Here is a 13,700-nt window from a genome sequence, read left to right on the forward strand (position 1 = left end):
GTATGTGTACAATAATGGAACTGAAAACTCAATGGAAAGACTAAAGAGATTAGTTGGAGCTAAACCCAGAATTCATTAAGTAGGAGATGGATCTAAGGAATTAGTTTCACATACCACACAGAACATAAACAGCTAGCTATAGTGACTGGCAGGAAACACCAAGGATTTTCTGGAATGTATGGAATCTGTGGCTTCTTAATCTGGAGGCTGGTTATCAGGACATGCTCACTTTGTGAAAATTCTTTGAGTTGTACAATGAAGAGTGATCTATTTCTATAAAGAGGTAAAAAATGTGGGGTACAATTACACAAAATTTGGAATATAAATAACAGCTGAAATTATAATGGGGAAAAGGTAAATTTTTGTATCAGTTTTAAAAAAGTCAAAATGGAGTAAAAAGGACAAAGAGAATATTATGAGTAGATCTACAAAAGAAAATAAAATGATTGAAATTAAGTCTAAATATAAATTTGCCTCTTTACATACAGAGAATGTTAGAGGTGATACAGTAACAAATTTTATTTAAAAGAATCATACCTAGAATATAATGACTAAGAAAGTTTACAGTTCCAAAAATGGGAAAGGATCAACCAGGTGTTACACATATAACAATATTAATATACAATTACTCTGCTTTTATAGAAATAAAGGAAGTCATTAATGACAAAAAATAATTCATCAGGCAGACACTGTCTACTTCTACTTGAATGTCTGTGATTCAGGACTGACTAGATAATAAAAATAATTTCATACAAAAAACATGAGACTTTAACACTGTTGAAGAAATCACTGATGAATCACAACAAAGAAGAGGTAAAGTTTAGAAAAAAGTGGGGCGTGCAAGAAACAAAACATATAATTGAAAGCTTATGTAACATTCTCTATGCTATTAGTTAAAATTGAATTCAAGGAATAACTCACTGGAAATTATAAAATAACAATAACTGGAGGCACCTGTGTGGCTCAGTCAGTTTATTGTCCAACTTTGGCTCAGGTCACGATCTTGCAGTTTGTGAGTTCAATCACCCAGTCGGTCTCTGCGCTGACAGTTCAGATTCTGTTTTTCCCTCTCTTTCTGCCCCTCCCCTACTTACGTTCTGTCTCTGTCTCTCAAAAAATAAATAAATGTTAAAAAAATATTTTAATATCAATAACTGAATGGAGCGGATATGTACATACTTGTGAAATGTAGCAAAACCCATAGAAATTTACAACCTCAAGTGAATTTTTTAGAAATTAAGAAAAATCAGAGTAAATGACATAAGTGTTCGTTTTAAATCAAACTGTGAAATAATATCAATAACGGTGCTCCCACAAAATCTAGAAATATGCATATAAATATGATAAAATTTTTAAAAATTAGGTTATCAGTTCTAAAAAACAAAGAAAAAACAAAGAATATATATATTTTTTAAAAGCCAGGTTTTTGTAAAGGCTAATGAAAGACAAAAAAGTTCGGGAAGGATGGATCAGCCAAGAAAGACAGGTGGCACAATTTTAAACTAATGGTAGGCCCAGGAGGAGAAATTTTGCTTGCACAGGGGGCAGTTTCAGCCCATTCCAGAGAGTTCCAGCTTGCCTTTCCTGATGGACTGACCTACAGAGTCCACGCTTGCCTCGTCGACCTCCACAGTCACGTGAGCCGGTTTCTAACAGCTTGCAGATGGGCGAGGGGCTGTGGAGAGTGGCGGGAGCCTAGCAGCTACCTCAAGAAGGCTACAGAGAGCACAGCTACCTCAGCAGAGACCAGAGCCACCAGGTTGCTGCCACCAACATTTCTAACACCAGGTGTCATAAACAAGTCCACGAAGGCATTGATAGATATCATCTTTTGAAGGCACAGGAATCTAAAGAGGAAAGATTTATTAATCTGGAAATGTTGCCCCCTGAGCTAAGCTTCACCACCTTGTCCTATCGGAAAGCAACGGACTTCTGCATCGGGTCATGCACTTGGTAAGACCTTGCAAACGGTGAACTTCTCTGGCAAGAATTGTGTAAATCCACTTGGGGTCCCTGTTCCATATATAATAAGAACCAACCCCTGGGATTTTCTTTCAGAAAATTGTATACGCAGCTGGATGAAGGCAGCCTCACCTTTAATGCTAACCCAGAGGAAGGAGTAAACTACTTTAGGTCCAAGGGTATCCTAGATGAGTCACCAAAGGAAATAGCAAAGTTTATCTTCTGTACAAGAATACTAAATTGCAGAAAAACAAAAACCAAAAAGCAAAAGCAAGAAGCCACAAGACTCTATCTTGATGAAAAAAAAAGAGATGTCTTGGGTGAACTTGTAATATTGCATAATATTAGAAATCGGTTCTTGCCCAATGCACCTAGAGAATTATTTTGTCCCTTCGATGTCCCTGAAGAGCAGGGGAGTATCTTAAAACTCTTAGAACAAAGGTCTCGCCTAGATTCTGTGCTTGTAACACCGATTTAATGCGAGAACTCGGCCTCAGTCCTGATGCTGTCTACATACTGTGCTACTCTTTTTATTCTACTTTCCCTTGACCTCACCAGACCTCACGTAAAGAATAAAATGTCAAAAAGAATTTATTCGAAATACATGTCGTGCTGCTCAAAACATTAGTGAAGATTTTATAGGAAACCTTTATGATAACATCTACCTTTTTGGCCACGTGGCTGCAGAAAAGCACAGTTACTAGGATTTCAACCACTAAATTCAAACTAAAACTATCCAAGGGCTTATTTAGCAGATATGAATGTTACATTAGTGCTGGTCATTCTAGCCTCTGTATACAAACCAACTTGAATGTACTAGTTTTTGGTTTTTGCTTGTACTATTTTCTTTTGAGGCAGTTTCCCTGAATAACTCAAGAATTTTGCAGAGTTTGTTCTTAGTTTTGCTTATATTGTTTTGTGCAAAGCAAATCCATTGTCTCACACACCTATTTAAGAATGTTAAACTGGAATTTTACTCTAAAATGTGATATATTTGTGTATTAGATCTGCTTGAACAACTATTCATCTCCATTCTTTTAAAAAATACCATGTCATATGTACATATTTAACTGAAGTGAGTTATAATCATAATTATTTTATTGTAAAGATTTTAGCTAAAGCCTTTCCTTTGTTCTCTAAATAAGTACATAAATAAAAATAATGGAGACAAAATTATAGGTGCAATAGGAAGGAAACAAAATGCAATGAAAGAGAGTTTTGCTTTTAATACTAAGAACTAGAAAAAAACAGACATCTATTAACAGGGGAATTGATAAATAATCTGGCATAGTTATTCAATGGACCATTACATAGCAGAAATTGGTGAAAATATATAAATATACATCAAATATATGGCAACATACAAATTCAGTTTGAAGAATACATATTGTGCTATCCATTGATCGATGCTTTTAAACATATAAAATAATATCCGCTTTAAATCTTATGTCTTCAGGGGATTCTACCTATTCCCCTCTTTTTGGTTGTCATTTAAAGCCCTAAAATCGGTTCCCAGTGTTAGTGTCATATTTGGACTTCCACATTCACATCACTCTCTCTAATATCACTTTTGTCATCAGTCTCGATGGTTGTGACATCCACAAGATAATCCTTGCAATTCCTTGGCACCTCAGTTTCTTGAAGTTCTCTTAACCAATGATCTTCACACTCCCTCTACCACTCTGCCCTAGATAAGCCCTCAGTCCTGAGCAGTTCTGCCATCACTTCCTGTCTCCATGACTAAATACCTCTGGTTTGGCCACAACTTTGATCTTGCTCTGATTTACTGTGTTAGTTCGCCAGGGCTGCTACATAACAACGTATCATAAACTGTGTGGCTTCAAACAACAGGCATTTATTCTGTCATAATTCTGGAGGCCATAATCAAGAGCTAAGAAGTCCATAATCAAGGGTCAGCAGGCTCCCTCAAAAACTTTTAGGGAAGAATCCTTCCTTGCCTCTTTTAGATTTGGTGGTTTCTAGGCTTCTTGGTGCTTTTTAGTTTGTGGCAGCATAATGCCTTTCTCCACCTGTGTCTTCACATGGCTGCCTTACCTCTATATCTGTGTCAGACTTCCTTTTGTTATAGGTTTCCAGTCGTTAGATAGGGCCACCCTAATCTGGTATGACTTCATCTTGACTTCATTACATCTGCAGAGACTATTTCTAAATGTGGTAATCTTCACAGATCCCAGGGGTTAGGACTTGAACGTATCTTTTGGGGGACACTGTTCAACCCAGAACACCTACAAAACATTGGTCCTAACGTTTCCTCTGTGCCTCACACTCAGCACACTTAGCACACTCTTTTATCAGTTTATAATCCAAACTTCTTAACCTTTTCTGATTTCATCATTATGTTATGGAAAGACTTGCTAACTTTTTTGTTAGTCCACATGTACGCTTGTACACCACAAGTGGCTGGAACACACACAGAGATGCACACACAAACACACAGCCTGCTCTCAATTAAAATTCTTAATCATAAGCTTTGATTACATGCTTTCAAATTGCTTGACAATAATATTACATTTCATTATTCCATTTATACTCATAAGCTTCCCCACAAATATTTCATACCTTCTTTTCCCTCAAATTTCCAGCCCACTTTTTACTAGCTCACTCTCAGTGACCTTACCACTTAGTTCACTGAGAAGATAGGGAAAATCAGAAGAGACTTTCCACAGCCCCCACCATAACCTCCAATAATCCACCTGCATCTGAGTTTATATGTCTTTCTCTGCCACACATCTTCACCTTCTCACCTTGTGAACTAGATTGCATCATCTATCAGAGACAATGTCTTTGCTCAGCAATTTTCCCTTTCTCTTGCCACCAACTTTCCCTCTCTACTGGAATCTTCCCTAAGTACATAGACATGATCTTCTTTCATACAAACAAACAAACAATAATAACAACAACAACAAAAACTCCTTTCTTAATTTTACATCCCTTCCGGGACTGCTCCGCTTATCTCCTTGCCTATACTCACTTTTTCCAATTTATCTTTTCCCATTCTCTACTGAACCTCCATCTACAGGTTTTCATTGCCAACACTCAACCAAAATAGGCTTTTCTCTAGGTCGCTGATGAATTCCAATAAGAGAGTTCCATGGTTATTTCTCTGTTTTATTTTATTTGATTTACTATCATCATTTGATAGTAGCTTTGAGGAAATCATACTCTCTGGTTTTTGTTTTTGTTTTTCTTTCTAAAAAGATAATTCTTTCATGCACCTTAACTGCTTCCTCCTTGTCTCACAATCACACTGTTTGGGCTTACTGGGGATCAGTATCTGGATTTCTTTTCTTTTCTATTCATGCTAATACCCTTGGTGACCTTTAAATGTCATTTATATGTTAATGATTCCCAATCATATACCTGCAATCTTCCCTCTGCAATCCAGCTTCATACAGATAACCACTTGGACAGCTTCACCTGGAATGTCTAACACACATATCTAATTTGCTATACTCAAAACTGAGCTTCTAATATGTTTACTCCACTGCCTCTACACATGCTCTATCCATAGATGTTTTAGGAAATTTCTACAATTAGTGGTAACTCTTGTCTAACTGTTGAGGATGAAATCTTTGACCTGAGCCACCATTATTTTTCATCTGGATTCTGGCAATGGATTCCCAAGTGATCTTTCTGCTCTCCATCCTTGTCCCTACCCCTATTGCAGTTTATTTTTAACACACTAGAATTTTCCTGTCAAAGTGTGATTCTGCTCATGCTTCATTTTTCATAATAGACTACCAATAGCTTTCCATCTTGCCAAGAGATGAGAATCCCTTTGATGGCTTGTGAAAGGACAAAGAACACCTCTCAGCTTCTCTCAGAGTTTATGTATAAACTTGATTTTTAAAAATCTTGACAATATCAAAGTATAAAAAAATCAGTCCTGGGAGAAGCAGTTAAGATGGCAAAGAAGTAGGGAGACTCTGGACTTTCCTTGTCCCTCAAACACAGCTATTTTGAGGTCAGATTACTTGGAACACCCAAGAAATTGGTATGCAAATGGTAGAAGGATTTCCAGAGTTGAAAGGAGAAGCTTAACAGGTGCAAGGTGGGTGGTTGTAAACTGGGGGAGAGAAAACTCCAGAGCCATTGAGAGGAGGGAACCATTTTTGTGAAGAGAAAAAAGGGAGAGAGAGGGGGTTGGGGGTTGAGATAGTGTAGCATCAAGTTAGCACAAGAGGAAACCCTCTCTGGACCATGGACTGGAAAGTAAGAAGTACTGAGTGTCCCAGTTCTTTTTTGTAAACAGCTTTTGGAGCTGAAACGCTGAGGTTTTGGAAGTGCAAGTCTTTCTCCAGAGCAGAGCCCTGGCATGCACTCCTGGGGAGGTGGGAGCCGGCCCTGGAGTGTATACTGTGGTGTAGTGATCTCCAGAGCACATTGGAAAAGAATTATCCCCTTCCTGGAGTACTTTTGGAAGAGGGTTTATTGCCTCACGAAAGACAAAAGACCCTGCAGGTGCCAGCCAAAGGTCTTTCATTTCAGCAGGGTAGAGAAGAGGAGATTTTGTGCTGTGCCGGGTCCTTTAAGGTCTCAGGTTTTGAATCCTTGTTGCACACCAAAGAAAAAAATGCAGGAGAGTTTTTGGCAAAGAATGAGCTGACTCCCCCTGCTATTCTGTGAGGGCAACAGGAACAGCAGGGATTGCGATTCCTGGTCCAGGGATGAAATATTGGGGTGGTGCCATTTTCTCCACCCCCACCAACATGGTGGGACTTCAGAGAGCAAAACAGCATCCCCCGGTGAAGGTGAAGGCAGGACCAACTTACACTAAACCCTGCCCCCCCACCTCTCGCCCTCAACCCCCATGCCTGCAACTGCTGATTTACTAGGGCAAGACTGACTCTGAGCCCACACAGCCTGCCTTTCCTCCAGAACACCAGCACAACCACCACCACCCGGAACCAATAGACAACTCTCTTTTCCTTTTTTTCCTCCTTTTTAAATTTTGGAATTGACCTCGTAGTTCTTTTTGTTTTGTTTTTCATATCCTTCTCTCACTTTCTTTTTATTTGTTAATAAACCTTTTTTATTCTTTTCTTATACCTTCTTTTTTTTCTTTTTTCCTGCTTTTTCTTTCTATTTTTCCTTTTGTAATTGTTGAAATCAGACTTATCGTTTTTAATTCTTTTTTCATTTAATTTTTTCTCCTTTTTTCTCTTTTTTTGGGGGATCAGGCTTTCACTCCCTCCTTTCCTCCTCAGGGTTACCTCAACAAATAAATCAAAGCACTACTAGTTAAAGGTTCAAACATTCCACTACTGCAAACAAGAAGGAGCTCTAGCAGACAGACCAGTGGGAAAGCAAAGTGCACACAGCATGCATCAGAAACTTCTTAGAGTGTCAGGCCCTGGACAGTGTATGATCCCTTTTTAATATAGCAGTACTCTCAGGTGCAAGAAACATAATAAACTTTTAAAACACTCAAAGGACAGAAACTTAGCCAAAATGACAGGATGGAGGAATTCTTGCCAATTCTTGTCAAAAAGGTCAAGAAGAAATTACAGGCAGTGACTTCTTCAAAGCAGATATAAGCGATATATATGAACAAGAATTTAGAACAACAGTCATAAGAGTACTGGCTGGGTTTGATAAAAGCATAGACGACACCAGAGAAACCATTGTTGCAGAGATCAAGCAGTAAAGAACTAGTCAAAATGAATTTTAAAAAATTCTATGGCTAAGATGCAAAAGGAACTAGATATAGTGACAGGAGAGACTGAAGAATCAGAGGAGAGAATAGGTGAAATAGAAGATAAAATTATGGAAGATAATGAAACTGAAAAAAGAGGGAAAGGGGAATGCTAGATCATGAGGGGAGACTTTGAGAACTAAGCAATTCCATGAAATGAAACTATAGCATATCATAAAAATCTCAGAAGAAGGAGAGCAAGAAAATGGGGCAGAAGGTTTATTTGAACAATTATAGCTAAGAACTTCTCTCTAATCTGGGGAAGAAACCAGGCATGCAAGTCCAAGAGGCACAGATAATTCCTTGGGAAAAACAAAAACAAAAATAGGCTAACGCCATGATGTATCATTCTGAAACTTGCGAAATAAAAGGATAAAGACAGAATTCTGAACGTAACTAGGGACAAAAGTTACTTAACCTACATAGTAACAAGGTAGACACATAAGGTTAGTAGCAGACTTGTCCCCTAAAACTTGGCAAGCCAGAAAGGAGTGGCAGAAAATATTCAATGTGCTGAATAGGAAAATTCTGCAGCCCAGAATCTTAATCCAGCAAGTCTGTCAATCAGAATAGAAGGAGAGATAAAGATTTTCCCAGACAAACAAAACCAACACAGTTTGTGACCAGTAAACCAGCCCTGCAAGAAATTTTAAGGGGGAATCTATGAGTGCAGGGGGGAAAAAAAAAAGAAGACTAAAGCAGCAGACCAGAGAACACCAAATCCACAGATAACACAATTGCATCTTTCACTAATCATGCTGAATATAAATGGACTAAATGCTCCAATCAAAAGACATAAGATATCAGAATAGATAAAAAACAAATCCATCCATATTCTGCCTACAAGAGACTCATTTTATGTGTCAGACACCTGAAGATTGAAAGGGACGGGATGGAGAACCATCTATCATTCTAATAGAGGTCAAAAGAAAGCCATACATAGCCATATTTATATCAGACAAACTAGATTTTATAAGTTTTTTTTTTAATGTTTTATTTATTTCTAGGAGAGAGAGAGAGAGACAGCATGAGCAGGGGAGGGTCAGAGAGAGAGGGAGTCACAGACTGAAACAGGCTCCAGGCTCTGAGCTGGCAGTCAGCACAGAGCCCGACGCGGGGCTCGAACCCACGAACCGCGAGATCATGACCTGAGCGAAAGTCGGACGCCTAACCGACTAAGCCACCCAGACGCCCCCAGACAAACTAGATTTTAAAACAAATACTGTAACAAGAGATGAAGAAGGGCATTATCTATCCATCAAGAAAATCTAACAATTATAAATAATTTTCCCCCAACTTGTAAACACAAATATATAAATCAATTAATCACAAACATAAGAAACTCATTGATAATAATACCACAATGGTAGGAGACTTTAATACCCCACTTAAAGTAATGGACAGATCATGTAAGCAGAAAATCCACAAGGAAACAATGACTTTGAATGACACAGTGGACCAGGGACTTAATAAACATATTCAGGACATTTCATCCTAAAGCAACAGAATACACATTTTTCTCGAGTGCACATGGAACATTCTCTAGAATAGATCATACACTGGGTCACAGATCAGCCCTCAACAGGTAGAAAAAGATCAAGAGCATACCATACATATATTCAAAATACAGTGCTATGAAACCTGAAATCAATCACAAGAAAAACAAATTGGAAAGCCCTCTAAATATATGGAGGTTAAAGAACATGCTTAAAGAATGAATGGTTTAGCCAGGAAATTAAAGAAGTAATAAAAATACACATGGAAGCAAAGCTAGAGAGGCAGAAGCCAATATGGTCCAAAGCCAACAGAAGGAAATAATAAAGATTAGAGCAGAAATAAGCGGTATAGTAACAAACAAACAAACAACAGTAGAAGATCAATGAAACTAAAAGCTGGTTTTTGAGAGAATAAAAAAAAACAATTGATAAACCCCTGGCCACACTTCTCAAAAAGAAAAGAGAGAAAACCCAAATAAATAAAATTGCAAATAAAAGAGGAGAAATAACAACCAACACCACAGAAAACAAATAATTATGAGAATACTATGAAATGTTATATGTCAACAAACTGGACAATCTGGAAGAAATGGACAAATTCCTAGACACACACTACCAAAACTCAATGGGAACGAATAGAAAATTTTAACAGACCCTCAAACCAGCAAAGAAGTTTAATTAGTAATACAAAATCTCCCAACAAATAAGAGTCCTGGGCCAGATGGCTTCCCAGGGGAATTCTACCAGACATTTAAAAAAGAGTTAATACCTATTCTTCTCAAACTGTTCCAAAATAGAAATGGAAGAAAAGCTTCCAAACTCATTCAATGAAGCCAGGATTACCTTGGTTCCAAAACCAGACAAAGACCCTACTAAAAAGGAGAATTACAGGCCAATAAACTTGATGAATGTGAATGCAAAAATTCTCAACAAGATACTAGCAAATTGAATTCAACAGCACATTAAAAGAATTTTTCACCATGATCAAGTGGGATTTAATCCTGGGCTACAGGCCTGGGTCAATATTTGCAAATCAACCATTGTGATACACCCTATTAATAAAAGAAAGGATAAGATCCATACGATCCTTTCAAAGATTCAGAAAAAGCATTTGACAAAATACAGCATCCTTTCTTGATAAAAACTCTCAAGAAAGTCAGGATAGAAGGAAATACCTCAACATCCTAAAAACCATGTATGAAAGGCCCAGATCTAATATCATCCTCAGTGAGGAAAAACAGAGCTTACCTTTAAGGTCAGGAACACGACAAGGATGTCCACTTTCCACTCTTGTTCAACATAATACAGGAAGTCCTGGCCTAAGCAATCAAACAACAAAAAATAAAAGGCACACAAATTGGCAAAGAAGAAGTCAAACTTCCACTTTTTGCAGATGACATGATACTCTATATGGAAAACCCAGAAGACCCTTCTAAAAACCTGCTAGAACTGGTATATGAATTCAGCAAAGTCACGGGGTATAAAATCAACATTAAAAAATCAGGGCATTTCAATACATCAATAATGAAGCAGAATAAAGAGAAGTCAAGAACTGATTCCATTTGCAATTGCACCAGAAACCATAAAATACCTAGGAACAAACCTAACGAAAGAGGTAAAACTTCTGTATGTTGAAAAGTACAGAAAGCTTTTGAAAGAAACTGAAAAAGACACAAAGAATGGAAAAGCATTCCATGCTCATGGATTGGAAGTACAAATATTGTCAAAATATCTATGTTACTCAAAGCAATATACACATTCAATGCAATCCCTGTGAAAATTACACAAGCATTCTTCACAGAGCTAGAACAACCAATCCTAAAATTTGTATGGAACCAGAAAAGACTTTGAATAGCAAAGTAATGTTGAAAAAGAAAAGGAGGCATTATAGTTCTGGACTCCAAGCTGTATTAAAAATCTGTAGTCATCAAGACACTATAGTACTGGCAAAACAAAAACAAAAACAAAAAAACCAAAACAGACATATAGATCGATGGAACAGAATAGAAGGCCCAGAAATAGACCCGCCAGTGTGTGGCCAACTAATCTTCCACAAAGCAGGAAAAAATATCCATTGGAAAATGCATAGTCCATTCAGCAAATGGTGCTGGGAAACTTGGACAGTGACATACACAAGAATGAACCTGGACCACTTTCTTTTTTTTTTTTTTAACAGTTTTTTTTTTTTAATGTTTTATTTATTTCTAGGAGAGAGAGAGAGAGACAGAGTGAGCAGGGGAGGGTCAGAGAGAGAGGGAGTCACAGACTGAAACAGGCTCCAGGCTCTGAGCTGGCAGTCAGCACAGAGCCCGACGCGGGGCACGAACCCACGAACCGCGAGATCATGACCTAAGCGAAAGACAGACGCTCAACCGACTAAGCCACCCAGGCGCCCCCGGACCACTTTCTTATACCACATACAAAAATAAATTTAAAATGGATGAAAGAACTAAATGTGAGACCGGAAACCATCAAAGTCCTAGAGGAGAAAACAGACAGTAATCTCTTTGACATTAGGCAGAGCAACTTCTTACTAGATATGTCTCTGGAGGCAAGGGAAATAAAAGCAAAAATGAACTATCAGGACCTCATCAAAATAAAAAGCTTTTGCACAGTGAAGGAAATAGTCAACAAAACTAAAAGGCAATAAATGCAATGGGAGGAGATATTTGCAAATGACATATTGGATAAAGGTTTAGTATTCAAACTCTATAAAGAAATTATCAAATTCAATACCCCCACCAAAAAATACAAATAATACAGTGAAGAAATGGGCAGAAAACATGAATAGACAGTATCCAAAGAAGATATCCAGATGGCTAACAGACACATGAAAAGATATTCAGCATCACGTTGGTAGGATGCAGAGAAATGGGAACACTTTTGAACTGTTGGGGAGAATGCAAACTGGTGCAGCCAGTCTGGAAAACAGTATGGAGGTTGCTCAGAAAGTTAAAAATAGAACTACCCTATAATCCAGCAATGACACTACTAGGTATTTACCCAAAGGATACAAAAATACAGATTCAAAGGAGCACATACACCCCATTGTTTATAGCAGCACTATTAACATTAACCAAATTATGGCAAGAGTCCAAATGTCCATTGATTGATGAACGGATAAAGAAGAAGTGGTATCTATATACAATGGAATAGTACTCAGTGATCAAAAAGAATGAAATTTTGCCTTTTGCAACAACGTGGATGGAAGAAGAGTGTATTAAGTGAAATAAGTCAGTCAGAGAAAGGCAAATATCATACTATTTTATTCATATATGGAATTTAAGAAACAAAACAGATGAACATAGCAGAATGGAAGAAAAAATAAGAAAAACAGAGAAGGAGACAAACTGTAAGAGACTCTTAAGTACAGAGATCAAACTGAAGGTTGTTGGAGGAGAGATAAGTGGGGGATGGGATAATTGGGTGATGGGCATTAAGGAGGGCACTTGTTGGGATGAGCACTGGATGTTATATGTAAGTGATGAACTGATGCAGTCTTCTCCTGAAACCAATACTACAATGTATGTTAACTAACTTGAATGTAAATAAATAAATACAAATTCAGTTCTATTTAATAATGAACAAAAATACAAGACCATAAGTGAAATATTAATACATTAAACAAACTAATTGTGTTTTACTCAAAAATTTATTTCAGGATAAAATAGAGTTAAACCTCAGTACCAAATGGTGATTTAGATTTCACTATATTAATAGATTAAAAAAGAACATATAGTACCCTTAGGTGAGATAAGAAAAAAATTCAGAATATTAAACATTTATAATTATGTAAAATTTGTAATTGAAAGATCTTAGTTTGTTAGAAGCTAGTTACTTGTAACCTTCAGCAAACCTTATAACTAATAATAAAATAGTATCAGTATCTTTGTTTTTTTAATATAATTTATTCTCAAATTTGCAGTGTGCTCCTGGTTTTTGGGGTAGATTCCCGTGTTTCATCATTTACATACAACATCCAGTGCTCATCCCAACAAGTGCCCTCCTCAATGCCCATCACCCATTTTCCCCTCTCTCCCACCCCTCCCCAAACCTCAGTTTGTTCTCTGTATTTAAGAGTCTTAAGGTTTGCCTTGGTCCCTCTCTGTTTGTAACTACTTTTTCCCATTCCCTTCCCCATGGTCTTCTGTTAAGTTTCTCAAGATTATCAGTATCTTCTTTGAAAACGAACAAAACAAGACTTTTTTCCTTTTTCTCTTTAAACTTCTGGGTGTTCTAATGAGTGTAGAGACAATTATGTTGAATAAAAATAGTAAAAGCAAATAAACATAGCCTTGGTCCTCATCTTAAGGTAAAAGCAAATATTCTTGCTTTGGTTCCAAACTTAAGGTGAAAGCATACTACGTTCATTATGAAGGTTAATGCCAACTATAGAATTTTTTTTTTTTTTTAGTTTTTGGCTTTTTTTTTTTTTTTTTACAAATAGTTTATTGTCAAATTAGTTTCCACATAACACTCAGTGCTCATCCCCACAAGTGTCCTCCTCCATGCCCATCCCCCCTCCC

The 13,700-nt window shown here is 37.3% G+C and overlaps 1 pseudogene; it reads left to right on the forward strand.

Moving 5' to 3' along the window:
• The first annotated feature begins 1,663 nt into the window (after nt 1-1,663).
• Nucleotides 1,664-2,666, forward strand: LOC120223912 (annotated as a pseudogene).
• The last annotated feature ends 11,034 nt before the right edge of the window (nt 2,667-13,700 follow it).

Source organism: Hyaena hyaena, unplaced genomic scaffold (genome assembly GCF_003009895.1).
Source record: "Hyaena hyaena isolate Hyena2069 unplaced genomic scaffold, ASM300989v1 scaffold_1065, whole genome shotgun sequence".
NCBI classification, from domain to species: Eukaryota; Metazoa; Chordata; class Mammalia; order Carnivora; family Hyaenidae; genus Hyaena; species Hyaena hyaena.